Source organism: Pseudorca crassidens, chromosome 3 (assembly GCF_039906515.1).
Source record: "Pseudorca crassidens isolate mPseCra1 chromosome 3, mPseCra1.hap1, whole genome shotgun sequence".
NCBI classification, from domain to species: domain Eukaryota; kingdom Metazoa; phylum Chordata; class Mammalia; order Artiodactyla; family Delphinidae; genus Pseudorca; species Pseudorca crassidens.
The window spans coordinates 44,493,684-44,510,544 of record NC_090298.1 but is presented as its reverse complement, the minus strand read 5'-3'; positions in this window follow the sequence as shown (position 1 = coordinate 44,510,544).

The window sequence follows — 16,861 nt, the reverse complement described above, 5'->3', positions numbered from 1 at the left end:
CATAGATGCAGTATGCTACCTTGCACTTGCTTTGAGTCTTATAGAGCTCCCACACATTGTTAAGCCACAGAAATTCTGTGCCCATGGGCCTCACGAATGGTATGTGGCAAATAGAACAGCAACAAGTAGTAGACACATATATTGTGCATATCTCCTCTCCTGATGCAGGGGCTTCATTGTCCTAACAAACTTCACTTGCAAAACATAAGTTCAAAGCTAAAATTTTTAAGAATTTTAAGACTCCGACAGCAGAGCATTAAACCCTTTCTGAGCTCAGAGTCCTGTGCTACTGCATAGGTTGTATGTCAGTGAAGCACACTATGGTTTCAGGGCACAAATTCAGCCTTCTCAGGATGTTTACCAAGTCCTTCGCAAAAGGCAGAGCCTGGGAAACTACTGCGATATTTGGTGACCTCATTTGGAATCAAAATAGATTTTTAAAAATTATTTTATTTGAAAATGGGATGGAGAATTTAATGACATTATGGGTTGAGAACTTAGACATTCTCTAACTTGCAGCTCTCTTCTCTAGCCCTGTCATGGTTTGATTTTTCTAATTTCCTTTCCTTTATCTATTCTATCTCTCTAGTTTAAATTGAAATATAATCGACATTTAGTACAAGGCACAGATTTTAAACATATAGCTCACTGACATTTTACCTATGTATACACCTATGTAACTACTTCCTGGGCATGATGTGGAATATTTCCATCACCCCAGAAAGTCCTCTTGTGCCCATTGCGAGGGAGTAATCACCAATCACTCGCTAAAGTTTGCCACTATTCTGATTTCTAGTACCCTAGAATAGTTTTCCCTATTTGTCTCTTCTAAAACTTTATAAAAACGGAAGAAACAAAAAATAATTTAAAAAAACAAAAAACAGAAGAATTAAAAAAAAGACAACAACGGAGCCCAATATTCTTTTGTGTCTGTTCTGCATAATGTTTTTTGAGATTCATCTGTGCTGTTGCAGGTAGAATTTGTTTATCCATTCCAGTGTTAATGGACATTTGGGTTGTTTCTAGGTTGGGGCTACTGTAAGTTAAGCTGCTCTGAACATTTGTGTAAAAATCTTTATGTGGACATTTGTTTTCATTTGTCTTGGGTAAGTATTTAGGAGCGAAAACACTGGGTCATAGAGTGGCATATATTTTACTTGAGTAGAAACTGCCACAGAGTTTGCCTAAGTGGCTATATAATTTTACACTCTCACCAGCAATCTATGCGAATTCTCTTTTCTATTACTTCCTCCTTTTTCTTTTTGTTTTGCCTCCTTGCTTCCCCAACCTCATATTCGTTTCCATATAATTGAGAGGAGAGCTCTTAATTTAGGAGCAAACTATGTTCATGGCTAAAGAAGAGAAGGAATTGAAAGTCTGAGGGTCCTTAGCAATTTAATTCTTAGTAATATCTCAAAGTAAACTTGTGTGTGTGTACATCGTGTGTGTGCATGCACGCGCGTGTGTGCGTGTGTGTGCGTGTAGGGAGTGTATGTTCTTCATGTATTCTTAGATAATCCATGGGCCAGCCAAATTTAGGAACCAATGTTCCTGAAGTTCCCACCCAGCTGGGAACTTTAGGAGCATTTAACATATTCCCCTACTCTTCATATTTCAATTTAATCTTAAAAAATTCGCCATCCAAGAATAATGTAAGAAATTACTTTATTAAAAATTTTCAGATATTTATTAATGGTGATGATGTGCAACCTACATTTTTAGAAGAGATAACAGATAGTACCAGGATAATGTTATCTGTTTTTATTGAATTCACCTAATGGTTTATTATTTGAGAGGCCTCAGCATTTCTTCTTCTTTTTTTTCTTCCACAAAATCTTCCTTGTTGGTAAAATAACTACAACATTTGAGAGATGAAAAAAGAGATATCTATAGGTAAAATAACATTGCTAAGATTCTATGGCAGCAGTAGGGTCCAAATATACATCTGTGATTACCCCACCAGTCCCAGTTCAAAAAGAAGCTGGGCTTGCTGGTCCACAGCAGTGGCTGAGGGACCTGATCCCAGAAGAGGGCAGACAAGAGCTGAGGAGAGACTCGGCTGAGACCAAGGGTGACTATAAACGCGATTCTTGTCCATTGTAGGAATTCCCAAAGAGATATAAGACCAGTTTGGGGCCTGATGAGCTCCAGCTTGACTAGACTAGGAATAAAAGTAGAGGAAGCTAGGAACCAGCTCGGGTAACCCAGGGTGAGATTAAGAAAAAGCAGAAAATTGCTGGCATGTGTCAAAGTCAGGGACAAGACAGAGATGATACAAGATCAAGATCCACAAAAAGAACAGATTGACCTACAAGCTTTTTCTATTTTTTAAAAAATATTTTTCCTTTAAAAACATTCAGGATCATTATGATACACTGGAAATTACAACAAAGGTTCATTCTAATGATGAGTTTGGGGACACTTCTAGGGCTAGAAGCTAGAAGAAAATTGTGATATACCATTGTACCAGGCCTTCAGCCTCCCTTGGAGTAGTTTTGGGATTAAGGGCTAATGCTTAATTAAAAGCCATCCAGATGTTAACTGAGGCCTCCTATGTTATGAGACCTAGATAGTATTGTCCCAAATGTTCATTGCTTACTGTGGGAAGTCCAAAGCCCTCTCTGAGATTGCTGGGAATCTCTGGGAAGGAGGAGGCAGGTGTTGGGTGTTACATTCTCATGGTCACCCTTATGTGTGAAAAGCAAAAGCAAACCCTGGATTACTTTACAAGTAATTGTTATTTCCCCCTCTTCATTCTTCTTTCTCCTTCTTTTCTGCTTCCTCCTCCTTCCCCTTGTTACTGTGATGGCCTCTGGCTCTGAGTTCCTGTTTCCATTGGACACTGGTCAGTTAACAGATTGTCTATTTCTTACCCAGGATGTCATATTCTGCACCATGTGAATCCATTTGTGAATCCCATTCCCTTTCTCAGCTGATACATACTCATTAACACCACCACTTCCCATTCCCCCTCAATACACACAGATGTGTTTATCTGTTAATGTGAGATATTTTTGCTTTGATCAGAATTTAGTGCAAATTTAGGGTGACCAATGGGGTATGAATATTTACAGCTCAACAATGAACTCCTACCACTTGAAAACTAGGCAATTCTTAAAAGTCTTTTTCCCAGGAATTGTTCTGTTGGCTTCCCACCCATATATGGGCTCAGCAACACACTAGCTAGCTTGTTTCTCTTCCTTTCTCTTGGGTCCTATTTCCTCAGCACTCTCTCCTTGCTGGATTGCAGCCCCCAATGCAAATTCTTATGCTTTATGCAGAGCACACGGTTCTGGCTGGTGTCTACTTCCAAGCTAAGGACCAGACCCACTTTTGCATATCCAAACCCATCCAAATATTCAGCAGAACAAAAAGGCTTTTATTTATCATGCTCTATTCTCCTTCTAAGAACATTGTGGTTGTAAATTTCCTTTTCTACTTCTCTGCCTTGAGCAAGTAGAGTGAAGGAGATTTAGCAGGAAGCTGCTGGGAAGAAGACACACTGGTAGAGAAGTGGACCATCCTAAGGAAGAGATTAACATTGGAGAACAAGTATCTGCACTAACATGGCAGTTTCAGTCTGAAACCCAAAACTTAGACGAATTCAGTTTGTAGGGAATAATGCATGCTAAGAATTCTACCCAAAACAAATCAAAGGAGAGTAGAGACAAAACCCCCAAAATGGGGCTAACAGGTAAGGTGATCAACAAGTTCCAGTGCAATTACAGTCTTCCCTTGGTATCTATGGGGTATTGGCTCCAGGACCCTCTGTGGATACTGAAATCCGGGATGCTCAAGTCCCTTACATAAAACGGTATAATAGTTGGCCCTCGGTATCCGCAGATACAGAAGGCTGATTTTACTAGGAGACCCGATAAAGCTCGCCCATATTCCGAGCACCTGTGTTGTGGGACCTGAAGAAAGGGAATGGAAGAAACCCCAAACTTGAAAAATCCATGTGAAAAGGACTTAAGCAAACATCCTAGCTGCTTTATATGGATCTGAAGACTCTCTGACATCCATGATGTAATTAATATTTTTTCCATTTTGGGGGGAAACAAGTATCATTAAATAAAACTTGTTGCTGTCTACCACTCTTAAATAAGTCACAGTAATCACTATGCAATTCCCCTTCCTATAAGGTAAATTGTACCTATTACAACAAGGGTAAAGAAAATGTATTGATAGTATAATTTCACTGAAAATCTATGATAACGATAGTATAGAGCTCATGTAGGAAGACAAACAGACCACTGGAACAGAATAGAGGGCTCAGACATATAAAGTTATTTGATAAAGATAGCACCAAAAAACAATGGGGAAAGGACAGTTGGCTTCTTAGGTAGCATGAAAAAATTGGATCATTATACAAAGAAGAATTGAGCTTGATCCTGCATTTTTACTACATGTTAAGGAAATTCTAAATGGATTTTACAACCTACTAAGGTAATAAAATATGTGAGGACTATCTATGTGAACCAGGGGGAAAACTTTTTAAGCAACACCCAAAAATACAAACATGAGATAAAGAAACAATTCTTGTGACTGCATAAAATTTAAGGATTTCCGTTCAATGAAGTACAAACTTGGGAGACAGATGACTAAGAGAAGATATTAGCAATGACTAAATTCTACAGGGCATTAAAACTAGAATATACAACAAGGACCTACTGTATAGCACAGGGAAATATACTCAATATTTTGTAATAACCTATAAGGGAAAAGAATCTGAAAAAGAATATATATATATGTGGCTGAATCACTTTGCTGTACACCTGAAACTAATACAACGTTGTAAATCAACTATACTTCAATTAAAAAAAACCTAGAATATACAAAGAGTTCTTGCAAATCAGTGGGAATAAAATTGGAAACTGAATATAAACATAGATAAAAGATACGATTAAGCAATTTGAAGCAAAGGAAGCCCAAAGGGCTAACAGATAATGAAAAGATACTCAGCCTCACTAGTGAGCAGATAAATAAAAATTAAGCAAAAATGATACACCATTTTACACCCATCAAATTGGCAAAAATTTAAAAGGATGATACATATCAGTTTGGCGAGGATATGGGGAAGTACTGTAAACTGGTACAGGTATTCTGGAAAGTGTTCTGGCAGAGTTCAGTGAAAATAAGTTAGTGCATGCCTCAGACTCAATTATCTCGGGGAATATATGTACCAGAGAAATTCTTGCATGAATCTGAAGGAGAGTTATACAAGGATATTCATTGCAGTGTTTATCGTGGTGGTGAGCCAGAGGTATGCTAGGGGACAGGTACATAAAATGTAGTGAATGTGAAATGCTATGCAGGTAGAAGCAAGGTGTATATACAGCAATATGGGTAGATCGTAAATCTTAGGACTGAGGAGGAAAGAAATAAGAAAAACAGAACAGAATACATAGCATATATCATTTATGTAAATTAAAACCACAGAGGTATGCAATATAAAACTATATATTTTACAAGAACATATGCATATTTTACAACCTGTATCAAGCACATTAGAGTGAGGAGAGGAAAATGGGATTTGGACTGAGGTTAAAAGAAACTAAAATAAACCAGTAATAAGCATTACATAGGTGGTCTTAATATTAAGCAATGAATTGAGAGGTAGGATTAACTAAATTTTCCATAACTGAGGTCTAATATAAAAGGTAAAAGATACATAAATGATGAAAACATATGCTTATTGAGCATTAACCACCTTGAAAATATTATAATAAAAGTAACAGATAATTACAATAAACATGGTAAAAATACATTTAGGAACAACTGCATTACTGGATATTTAAAGATGACATGAACTACAGGATTTTGGAAGGGGGAAAAGAAAACAAAACAAATACCAAAAATATGTTATTGTTTCCAAGTCACTTTATAACTTAACATCATTCCAATCAAAACACCAATAGGATGTTTCCTAGCACTAGATAAAGCTGATGGAAAGTTCACTAAATATAAAGAGTACTAAACAGGTGAAGGTATCAAAGAATAGCTTCAAAAAGAAGAGCAAAGAGGAGACAGTAGCTTTCAAGATGGTAAATCATATTATGATGAAACAGTAATTAATACAATGGCACAAAATAGACCCATGTAACTGAATAGAAACGTCAGAAATAGAGCATTATTACATACCATAATTAAATATAGAATTAAAAATACACTATGAGAGGCTTCCCTGGTGGCGCAGTGATTAGGAATCCGCCTGCCAATGCAGGGAACACGGGTTCGAGCCCTGGTCCAGGAAGATCCCACATGCCGCGGAGCAACTAAGCCCGCGCGCCACAACTACTGAGCCTGCGCTCTAGAGCCCGCGAGCCACAACTACTGACCCGCATTCCACAACTACTGAAGCCTGAGCGCCTAGAGCCTGTGCTCTGCAACAAGAGAAGCCACTGCAACAAGAAGCCCGTGCGCTGCAACAAAGAGTAGCCCCCGCTCGCCACAACTAGAGAAAGCCTGCGTGCAGCAACCAAAAATAAATAAATAAATTAATTAATTAAAAACAAATACACTACGAAACAAAGGTAGAGGAAACGATGATTTCTTAAAACAACTAGATGATAATCTAGAGAAAATTAACTTAGAACTATAACTTATATATGTACCAAAATAAGTCTGAAGAATATTTTCTTTTTTAAATCAACTCTTCTAAGCATTTTACATGTAGTATTCCATTTACTCTTTACGATAACTCTGTAAATGGGTATAATTATTATAATAATTTTATACATGAAAAACTAAGGCAAAGAAAACAAGATTTTGTTTTTTGGCCACACCATGTGGCTTGCGGGATCTTAGTTCCCCAGCCAGGAATCGAACCCTGGCCCTGGCAGTGAAAGCTCCGAGTCCTAACGGCTGGACCATCAGGGAATTCCCTAAAGAAAATTTTAAAAACTTATTCGCCATCAAACCATTAGTATGTGCAGAGTCAGGATTTGAACCCAAGCAATATAATACCAGAAATATGTTTTGTTTTTCAGAAATCTGCTTTTATCCAATGCATTATGAAGAGCCTACTGTTTGCCAGGCACTGTGCTCAGTGCTATATATACATTGTCTCAAGTAATCCTTGTGGAGGATTGTTTGCCAAGAGAGCAGCCAAAACTCCTCCCATCGCTGTAGGCACTTACCACTCCTCCTATCAAGAGGTGGAGCCTATTTCCCCTCCCCTTGAACTTGCACTGGCTTTATGACCTGCTTTGACTAACAGACTGTAGCAAAAGTAATATTGTATGAGTTCCAGACGTCAAGTCTCAAAAGGTCTCGCAGCTTCTGTTTTTATTCACTTGGAGCCCTGAGCTGCCATGTAAGAAGTCTAGCCACCCTGCAGGAGAAACTAGATGGAGCGGCCCAACCAGCCCCCAGGTGCTCTGGCCATCCCAGCTGTGAATGATTCTGGATCATCCAGCCCCAGCTGAGCCTAGGCAAGATGAACAGAAAAACTACTCAGCTGAGCTCAACCCAGAATGCAGAATCGTGAGCAAATAAATTGTTGTTTTGAGCCACTAAGTTTTGGTGTAATTTGTCACACAGCCATAGATGACAAAAATTTTCCTTTTAATTCTATGAGGTAGGAATCATTATTGTTCCAAGTCTGCAAAGAAGGAGCCAAGGTTCAGGCTGGCTAAGTAACATGTCCAACATGTGACCGGTCAATAACTTGAGCTGGGATTTGAAACCAGGTGTGTCTGATTGCAGAGTGCCAGCCCTCAAACTGGGGTCATTCTGTCTCTGAAAAGAGAACTCACACCCCTGAGTCATTCTGTTTCCCACACAGAATTTATTATTCTGTAGAGACACATTCCATGCTGCTTCTTGGGGGTCAGATCCCTAAATGAATCTTCAGGAATATAGAGAAATCTGTGGATTAGTAATGGTCAACAGAATCTGAAAGAGGAGGAATGCACACATTGAGGGAGGAGTATTTCAATCTTAGGTATAAGTTATCCCACTTCTGCATTTTCAACATAGGCAGGTCATCACCTGGAAAGGACAACTCAGGCATCTCCAGTGCAGAAATATGTCCCCCATGGAATGCTGGGTGAGGCTTTGGTTTCCTGTCTGCGAGTATCACTAGGCAGCCTAATACAAACGTCCCAAAAGTGTCTTTATCCCTTTTGTTGGTTGGAATTAAAGTCATTCTCTCCCAGACATTTTCTTCCTTCTGTGCCCAACCTGTGAAGAAATCAATTTCTGCTTTCAATCCAGGCACTAATAGTGACTGTATAAATTGGCCGTACCTTGGGGGAGAATTTACTGGAGACCTAAGTAAGATGTTTGGGAACTCCAAGACCTTCATTCTGATCCAATCTTGAATACAAGCATTGCGATGGTATCCAGAGTGTTTCTTAGAACCTTTTCCAAAGGAAAAAAAAATGTCTACTCAAGGTCCTAGTAATGCAATTTAGTTCCAAAGACTGATTTTGGCAACTGAAGAAGTTTGTATGCCTTTGTTATGACAGTTAAAAGATCCAGGGCTTCCCTGGTGGTGCAGTGGTTGAGAGTCCGCCTGCAGATGCAGGGGCCGCGGGTTCGTGCCCCGGTCCGGGAAGATCCCACATGCCGCAGAGCGGCTGGGCCCGTGAGCCACGGCCGCTGAGCCTGCTCGTCCGGAGCCTGTCCCCCGCAACGGGAGAGGCCACAACAGTGAGAGGCCCGCATACTGCAACAACAACAACAGAAAGATCCAACTCTGTCATCTCTCATGAGATCCAAAATCAATGTTCCTTAAATCCTGTTGCTTTGTTTGATTATTCTAGTAAATTGTTTTTGGCCCTCTTGTGCTCTAAATCTATATCTTTTTGGCTAGGCACTATGTGAGTTGTATTTGTCTGTGCTTTCCACAGGACAGACACCACAGAAATATTTTTTGTTTGTTTTTTAAAATTAATTAATTTTTTTGGCAGTGTTGGGTCTTCGTTTCTGTGCAACGACTTTCTCTAGTTGCGGCGGGGGGGGCCACTCTTCCGCGGTGCGCGGGCCTCTCACTGTCGCGGCCTCTCTTGTTGCGGAGCACAGGCTCCAGACGTGCAAGCTCAGGAGTTGTGGCTCACGGGCCCAGTTGCTCCGCGGCATGTGGGATCTTCCCAGACCAGGGCTTGAACCCGTGTTCCCTGCATTGACAGGCAGATTCTCAACCACTGCGCCACCAGGGAAGCCTAGAAACATTTTTTCAAAGGAGAAATGACAGCATCAAAAGCACATCACAGGGCGTCCCTGGTGGCGCAGTGGTTGAGGGCCCGCCTTTCGATGCGGGGGACGCGGGTTCGTGCCCCGGTCCGGGAGGATCCCGCGTGCCGCGGAGCGGCTGGGCCAGTGAGCCGTGGCAGCAGGGCCTGTATGTCCGGAGCCTGTGCTCCGCGGCGGGAGGGGCCACAGCAGCAAGAGGAAAAAAAAAAAAAAAAGCACATCACAGTTCTGTTAGCTCATGGCCTCAGCTTCCCATTGTGCACGTACCTTTGCTTTCAGAAAAATTAGCTGCTTATAATTTAAGAATATAGAAAAATAATAAATTTAACCAAGCAGTTATCAGGTATCACTGAAATTGCAGGTTTGAAAATTCTTTCTCTCTCTCTTTCTTTTGGGGAGAAAGATTAAAATGAAAATATTGTGGTTAAAAACTAGAACAAAATTAAAAGAACTGGTAGAGTAAGATCAATGGAGCTAAAATATCACATGCATGGGGATTACAGCAAGGTACTTCCCAAATTAAAATTAATGAGAAATGAAATTAGGTAGATTCAAAATGTAATGGATGAGTTCAGCCACCTGTACAAATGATATAACAAAGAAATTGTCTTTAACATTAACTGAAGAATTTGGAAAATATCCAAAATCTAATCAAGGAGGCTTGCATTTCAGGGAGGCATGTTAAATATTGTGACCAAGAAAATATCAGCTTGGGGTCAGAAATTCAAATGCCCAAAGGGACCATGCAGGTAATATAAATATGTAAATCAAGATGAACTTTGAAAAAAATAGCAACCTATGGATTGGGATATTTGCGAATCATAGATCTTATAAGAGGCTAATATCTAGAATATATATATATATTTATTTATTTTATTTATTTATTTATTTTTGCGGTACACGGGGCTCTCACTGTTGTGGTCTCTCCCGCTGCAGAGCACGGGCTCCGGACACGCAGGCTCAGCGGTCATGGCTCATGGGCCCAGCCGCTCTGCGGCATGTGGGATCTTCCCGGACCGGGGCACGAACCTGCGTCCCCTGCATCGGCAGGCGGACTCTCAACCACTGCGCCACCAGGGAAGCCCCCTAGAATATACTTTTAAAATTTTCTGGGAATTCCCTGGTGGTCCAGTGGTTAGGACTCCTTGCTCTCACTGCCAGGGACCCAGGTTCAATCCCACAAGCCACGCAACATGGCCAACTAAAAAGTTAAAGAAGAAAGCTCATGTTGGCCAAATAAAATATGTCAGCTGACCACGGGCTATAAATTATAATCATAGTGCTCAACACTAAGAATACAACTCCTGTGAGGGCAGGGATTTCTCCTCAGTGACTAGAATGGTGCTGGGAACATAGTAGACAGTCAATTAGTGTTTGTGAAATGAATGAATGAAGGAAGGAAAACACATGTTTTAGTAGTACTTGTGCAGCCATTGTGCTGGGCACTTAACACTATTGCTGTATAATTGTGCTTTATCTTTTTCTAGAGAAAGATTTAACTTATACAGAATGGTTTTCATTGCCTGTATAAAAGATGAGTTTAGAGAGACTGTGTTTGTTTTCTATTGCTGCTGTAGCAAATTACCATAAACATAGTGGCTTAAAACAACACATATTTATTCTTAAAGTTTTGGAAGTCAGAAATCCCAAATGGGTCTCGCTGGGCTAAAGTCAAGATGTTTAGTGGGGCTGCATTCTCTCTGGAGGCTCCATGGGAGAAACTATTTCCTTGTCTTTTCCAGTTTCTATAAGCTACCTGCAGTCCTTGGCTTGTGGCTCCTTCCTTCTTTTAAAAAAAATTTATTTATCTATTAATTTTATTTGGCTGCATCCATCTTAGTTGCGGCACGTGGGATCTTTGTTGCAGTATGCAGGATCTTTCGTTGCGGCACACAGGCTTCTCTCAAGTGTGGGCTCTTCTCTCTAGAGTGCTTGGGCTCAGTAGTTGCGGCGTGTGGACTTAGTTGCCCCGCAGCATATGGGATCTTAGCTCCCCAACCAGGGATCAAACCCGGGTTCCTTGCATTAGAAGGCGGATTCTTAACCACTGGACCACCAGGGAAGTCCCTCCTTCCTTTATTTTCAAAACCAGCAATGATGGATCCCAGTCTTTCTCACCTTGAATCACTCTGACTGTGACACTTCTACCTGCCTCTTCCACAGTTAAGGGCACTGTGACTACATTGGCTCACCCAGATAATCCAGAATAATTTCTCTCTCTCTCTTTTTTTTTTAAGGTCAGCTTATTTGCAAACTTAATTCCATCTGTTATCTTTAATTTCCTTTTTACATAGAACCCAACATATTTATAGGTTCCAGGGGTTAGGATATAGACATCTTTGGGGAGGGCATTTATTCTGCCTTCCCAGGGACTAAAGTTGGTACCATGTCTCCATATCTGAGCAGCAAAGAGGGCACACTAGCCACCGATAGTATCCCCATAGTGCAGACAGGTGGACCTATCTTTCATACACAGGTGTGTCTGTCTTTCATACATATGTGTATCTTTCTTTCATAGATAGGCATATCTGTCTTTTTACAGCTTGACCACAGTAGATATTAAAATCATATAATTTCCCTTGTTCTAATACCACATTCAACCAGTTAACTTATGATTTTACCCATGTACATATTTTTTCAAGATAGAGAATATTCTGACCAGGCAATATTAATACCTTCTCCATTTGGCAGGTATACCTCTGAGATGCTGGTTTTAGCCTTTTCTACATTTCCTGGACAATTAGAAGCTGATTCTCTGGGTATATAAAAAAAGGTGGACTTTTTGAACTTGAGGACTCACCTCTAGATTGTGGTGAACCCAGCAAAGTTCTGCCATTACATGTGGCTGTTCTCCAGTCACTACCTGTCTGTCTCACTGAGCATTTCTTATCAAAAAAGCAAGGACCATCCGTCATCATTAATGGAAGTTTAAATGAGTTCTGATTTTTATACAAAGATGACATTACAGACAAAGACGGAGAACTCTGACTCTCATGATATGAAAGCAAGAGCAAAGACTTTTAAGGCCAGGAAGGCAAGTGGAAAGGCAGCCACAGCCTCCAGAAGGCCCAATAGTTACTTGTCTTTCTGGAGTATAACACGCTGCGACTCCAAAGGAAGCTTGAGGGCCAAGGAACACACTAGGTCACAAAGAAGATGGAGAACAACACTGGCTTTTCCTGTGGCTTCCAAGGCCAGCAAACCCTAGATCAAGCACTCTTTGAACAATCCTCATGACATCGATGTGGATGAAATTGATACCTTGATTAGGCCTGATGGAGCATACATTCAAACGGGCCTTGACTCTGGTGATTTAATGCTGCCAACAAAATTGGGATCATCTAAACATTTCTAAACATTTTTATTATTCAGAATAACGTTGGGGGTGCACATTATGAGTAGAAACAGTTATTTCTGAGAAAAAACTGTTTAATATGTGCAAACTCTTTAATATGTGCAACTCAGAATATTTTGAGATATTAGTTTCATATTTCTCCCCACATTTTCCACTTGCTCTTCCCTCATTCAAGCAAATAGCTGGTTCTTTGCTTCTTTAACAGTGCAGAAAACACAAGCCTGTCAGACACCTGGTCTGTATCTGCAAAATCTCAATCCCACAAGGGAACCGAGAATTTTCCAGAAGTAGAAAGGAAAGGGTGTGTGGGACAAAGGGCTTGGATGAAGCCGTTGAGAGGTGAGAAGGTCCTTCATCCAGACTGCAGACAGATTCCCAGGCTGCAGGGCAGAGAGGGAAGTCTCTGGGGTTTTTTGAGCAGCTGAGAGCCCCATGGTGCTCCTAGACATCATCCTCCAGAGGATGCAGCAAGATTTCCAAGAGAAAAGACCACATGGGACACATAAGGCAGGGACTTCAAACTCAAATAACTGCAGGGCCAGGTAGGTTCCACTAATCAGTGAAGGGGCTTTCAAGGATGAAGCCACTACTTAGACCCAGCCTAGCGTTGTCAGGTGAGAATGTGGAACTCAAGCAACCATATCTCCCAATTAAAAAAATTAATAAATCTGGATGTTGTAAAACAAATCTTGTGATTGTTACGTGTTGCAGTTAATTCACGTCTAAATTTTTAGCCACTATGTGGGCTAGAATAAAATCATCTACAGAGTCCCGTGTGTCGAGTGTGACAGGACCACACAGAGCCACCGGACTGGTATGGGCTATTTGCACAGGAACTAGGGCCAGCTCCACCGTGGCCTGTGTACAGAGATAGCCAATGACCAGAGGACCCTACTCTACCTCTGCTGCTTTGACTCTATTAGAGCTTTCTTGGTTGGCATATATCTAGGTGAAACGCAAAGAGTGACTGAGGTTCATTTCTCATCAGCCCAGCAGGATAGATCTTGAAGAAATAATTAAATTCATTCATAAAAAGTAATGGATTGTGACATATCTTTCAGGCGTGAGTTTATGGGCTGAGATTCATGCCTGTTACACAATTACAGACATCTAAACCCCTGTAATTAGGCCCATGTCCTACCTTATAACCTTTTCTCCACTTCAGTCCATCCTCATGCTAACTGAACTCACTCACACCATATTCTTCGATGACAAAGCCAGAAGGGCCATTCCCTTTATGTGCTCTCTCATTCGCCCCAGGGCTTTGCTTACTCTGTTCCTTCTCCTGGAATGCCCTTCCCCACCCTCATTTCTGCCTACCAAACACTATCATCTTTTGAAGAAGCCCAGAATTCTATTCAGAATCCATCTTTACCTTTTACCCGTCTGTTCTCAGCAAGTTGCCTTGCCTGTACTGTGACTCTTCAGGAAGTGGCCTTGTGTTACACTTAATCATAAATGTTTCCCTTTGCTTTATGAGTGAGCCTTGTCTTATGATCTTTGCTTCCGCCATGGTCTCAGAATAGGCCTGAAAAGTGATGGCTGACTGGACTTGAATGAAGAAATGTGTTGTGGCTTAGGAGATGCAGCCAGGTGACTTTTCTTAGAGTTTGGAAACCAGTGAGTTATACTGTTTCTGTGGTGGACACTGTCATGTACCACCTAGAGCCCTTTTGGAAATGAAGGATTTGTTCCCCCAGCTGCTAGGAGTGTTGGGAGGAGTCAGGCCTCAGTTGTCAGCCCTCTTTGGTGATTGCCTGGCTTCAACGAAACTGTCTTGCTTAAGGCCACCTGTCCTTTCAGGGCTGGCCAGCAGCCAGTGACTAATAAACGTGCAGCATAAAGGCTGGCTCTTTCTCCCCAGCTCTGGGCGACTCTGAAGGGCCATCAGTCTGCAGGATAACTTTGTGGGGCTAGCTGATGTCTTTGCTGGGCCTGCATCTCAGCGAGACTTCCTAATCCTGCTTTCCACCTTCCTTTCCTCGGGTGTTGATCCTGAGAGCATTCCCTAATAAGGAAATTACATGCTAACTTCTGTCACAGAGTCAATTTCTGGGAAACCCAACCTGAAAAAGGTTTCATGTCAACTAGCTACTATTTTCTTGTAAATTTACTGCTTTTCATACAGACAACAGAAATGTCAACTCCACATTAATTATGTTTATTTTGTAATAGAAATTCAGTGAAAGAGAAAGGGAGGAAAGATGAAGGCGTAGGGTAGGAAAATAGGTAGTAATTATTGAATTGTTAAAAGCCCATAAATTAGTGTCATGAATTTAAAATTGAGTTTATTACTATTTCAGTTCCATGAAATAACTTGGTGTGTTAGCGATCATTTCAATAAAATTAACATTGTGCCCAGCAAAATTTACAGAGCATTCTAGCTTTTGTGCTGCTTGCTTTATGTCTGCCTCCTCAATTTTCTTCAATCAGCAGCTCTTTGCCATGAAAGTTTGTGTTTTGGTTTGTTACCAGGAGCATCCAGGCCAAACATCTTCTGTGGGGAAAAAGAAGTTAAGTGAATTCCCTCTCAGTAGCTTCATCTCTAAATGTGCTCGACAAAGATAAGGAAGAAGACTCATCTATGTCAAGCAAGTGGGCAGCAAAGACGCTGGCAAGATCCTTTCACCTTGTTTTGCTCTTAACGATGAGCAGTAAGTAAGAGCAGAGATAACATGAAGGTGGCCCCGTAGGCTAAGGGTGAGCAGGGAAGTGCTGAAGGCCAGGAAGGAGAGGCCACAGAGCTGCAAGAGGTGGAGGGCACAAAAAGGTCAGGGTGCCGACCACAAAACTGTAAGTTGTTTATTATTATTATTATTATTTTTGCGGTACATGGGCCTCTCACTGTTGTGGCCTCTCCCGTTGCGGAGCACAGGCTCAGCAGCCATGGCTCACGGGCCCAGCCGCTCTGCGGCATGTGGGATCTTCCCGGACTGGGGCACGAACCCGTGTCCCCTGCATCGGCAGGCGGACCCTCAACCACTGCGCCACCAGGGAAGCCCTAGTTCTTCATTATTAACATTTAAGGGTACAGGGTCTGGATCAGACTGCTTGGATTCAAAATCCTCTAGCTGTGTGACCTTGAACAGGCTCACTTAACTCTTCTGAACTTCCGTTTCCTGAAACTTAAAATAAGGATAAGGATAATCCTTACTCTATAGATTTGTCAAGATGAATAAATGAGTTATTACCTATAAAGCACCTGGAGCAATGCCTGGCCAGGAAATTGCTTAACGAATGTTAAGCCTGGCCCTTCTAGATGGGAGTTGGAGGCCGACCTCCCCAGGCCTCCAGGAATGACCAAAGTGCATTGGAAACAGCATCAGCAAGAGCAGGGGAAGACGGCCTACCTTTTATTATATTATTTAATTCAGCAGACATTAATTAGCACCCAATAAATGGGGTGACCTGTGGGGACACAAAGATAATTCAGAGAGAGACCCTATGCCCCCAAAGCCTACTGGCAGGTAAGGAGCATATGGTCACCTGGCTTCTGGTGAGTGGAGACCCATCCTTTGAGATTCACAGGAGAGTGAGGGTTGAGGTGACACCCCACTGGCCAGCAGTCATTCTATGCAGAAAGCCTTCCTTGCATGAGGCCACCAGTGTAGGGCAAAGAGCACAGGTGTTGGAGTAAGACAGGCCTGACTTTGAATCCCTGGTCTGCTTTGGGCATTGCTGAGCATTGCTGAGCCTCAAGCAGCTCCATCTGTAAAATGGGGATCACATTTACCTTATAGGATGGCTGTAATAATTGAGATGATGCAGATTAAATGCCTGCACAGATACTCAGTGAGCATTAATTCACTGAATAAACATTTATTCTGTACCTATTCTTTCAGGCGCTGTGCTCGATGGTGGTGATATCAACCAAAACAAAACAAAAAGAAAAAAGACCTGGTTCCTGGTGTATTTGGGAAGAAAAAAGAAATATTCAGAAGGAGAGAATATGCCCAGAAGGATTTGCTGATAATATGTTAGAGTGCTTACTGTTCCCAAGAGCTATGGCAAGTTGAATGCTTTACACAGGTTAACCGGTTTGCTTCTCGTATGATTAGCGGTTATGAATTGGACACTGTTATCCCCTATTATCCCCATTTTACAGGCAAGAGGCTAGAGAAGAAGCAAGAGAGGTAGGTGGTGCTCAAATCGCAGTGAACCTCAGAGCACAGGTCATACAAAGGGTTTGAGGCCTGTGCCGGACCCTGTGTTTGCCCCTCTCAATCCCCTCTCCACCCGGTCCTGCCCGGCTCAAGGCCCAGGAGGCAGAAATGTGAGGCCTGAACCATGGGCTCTGTGCCTGTCTTC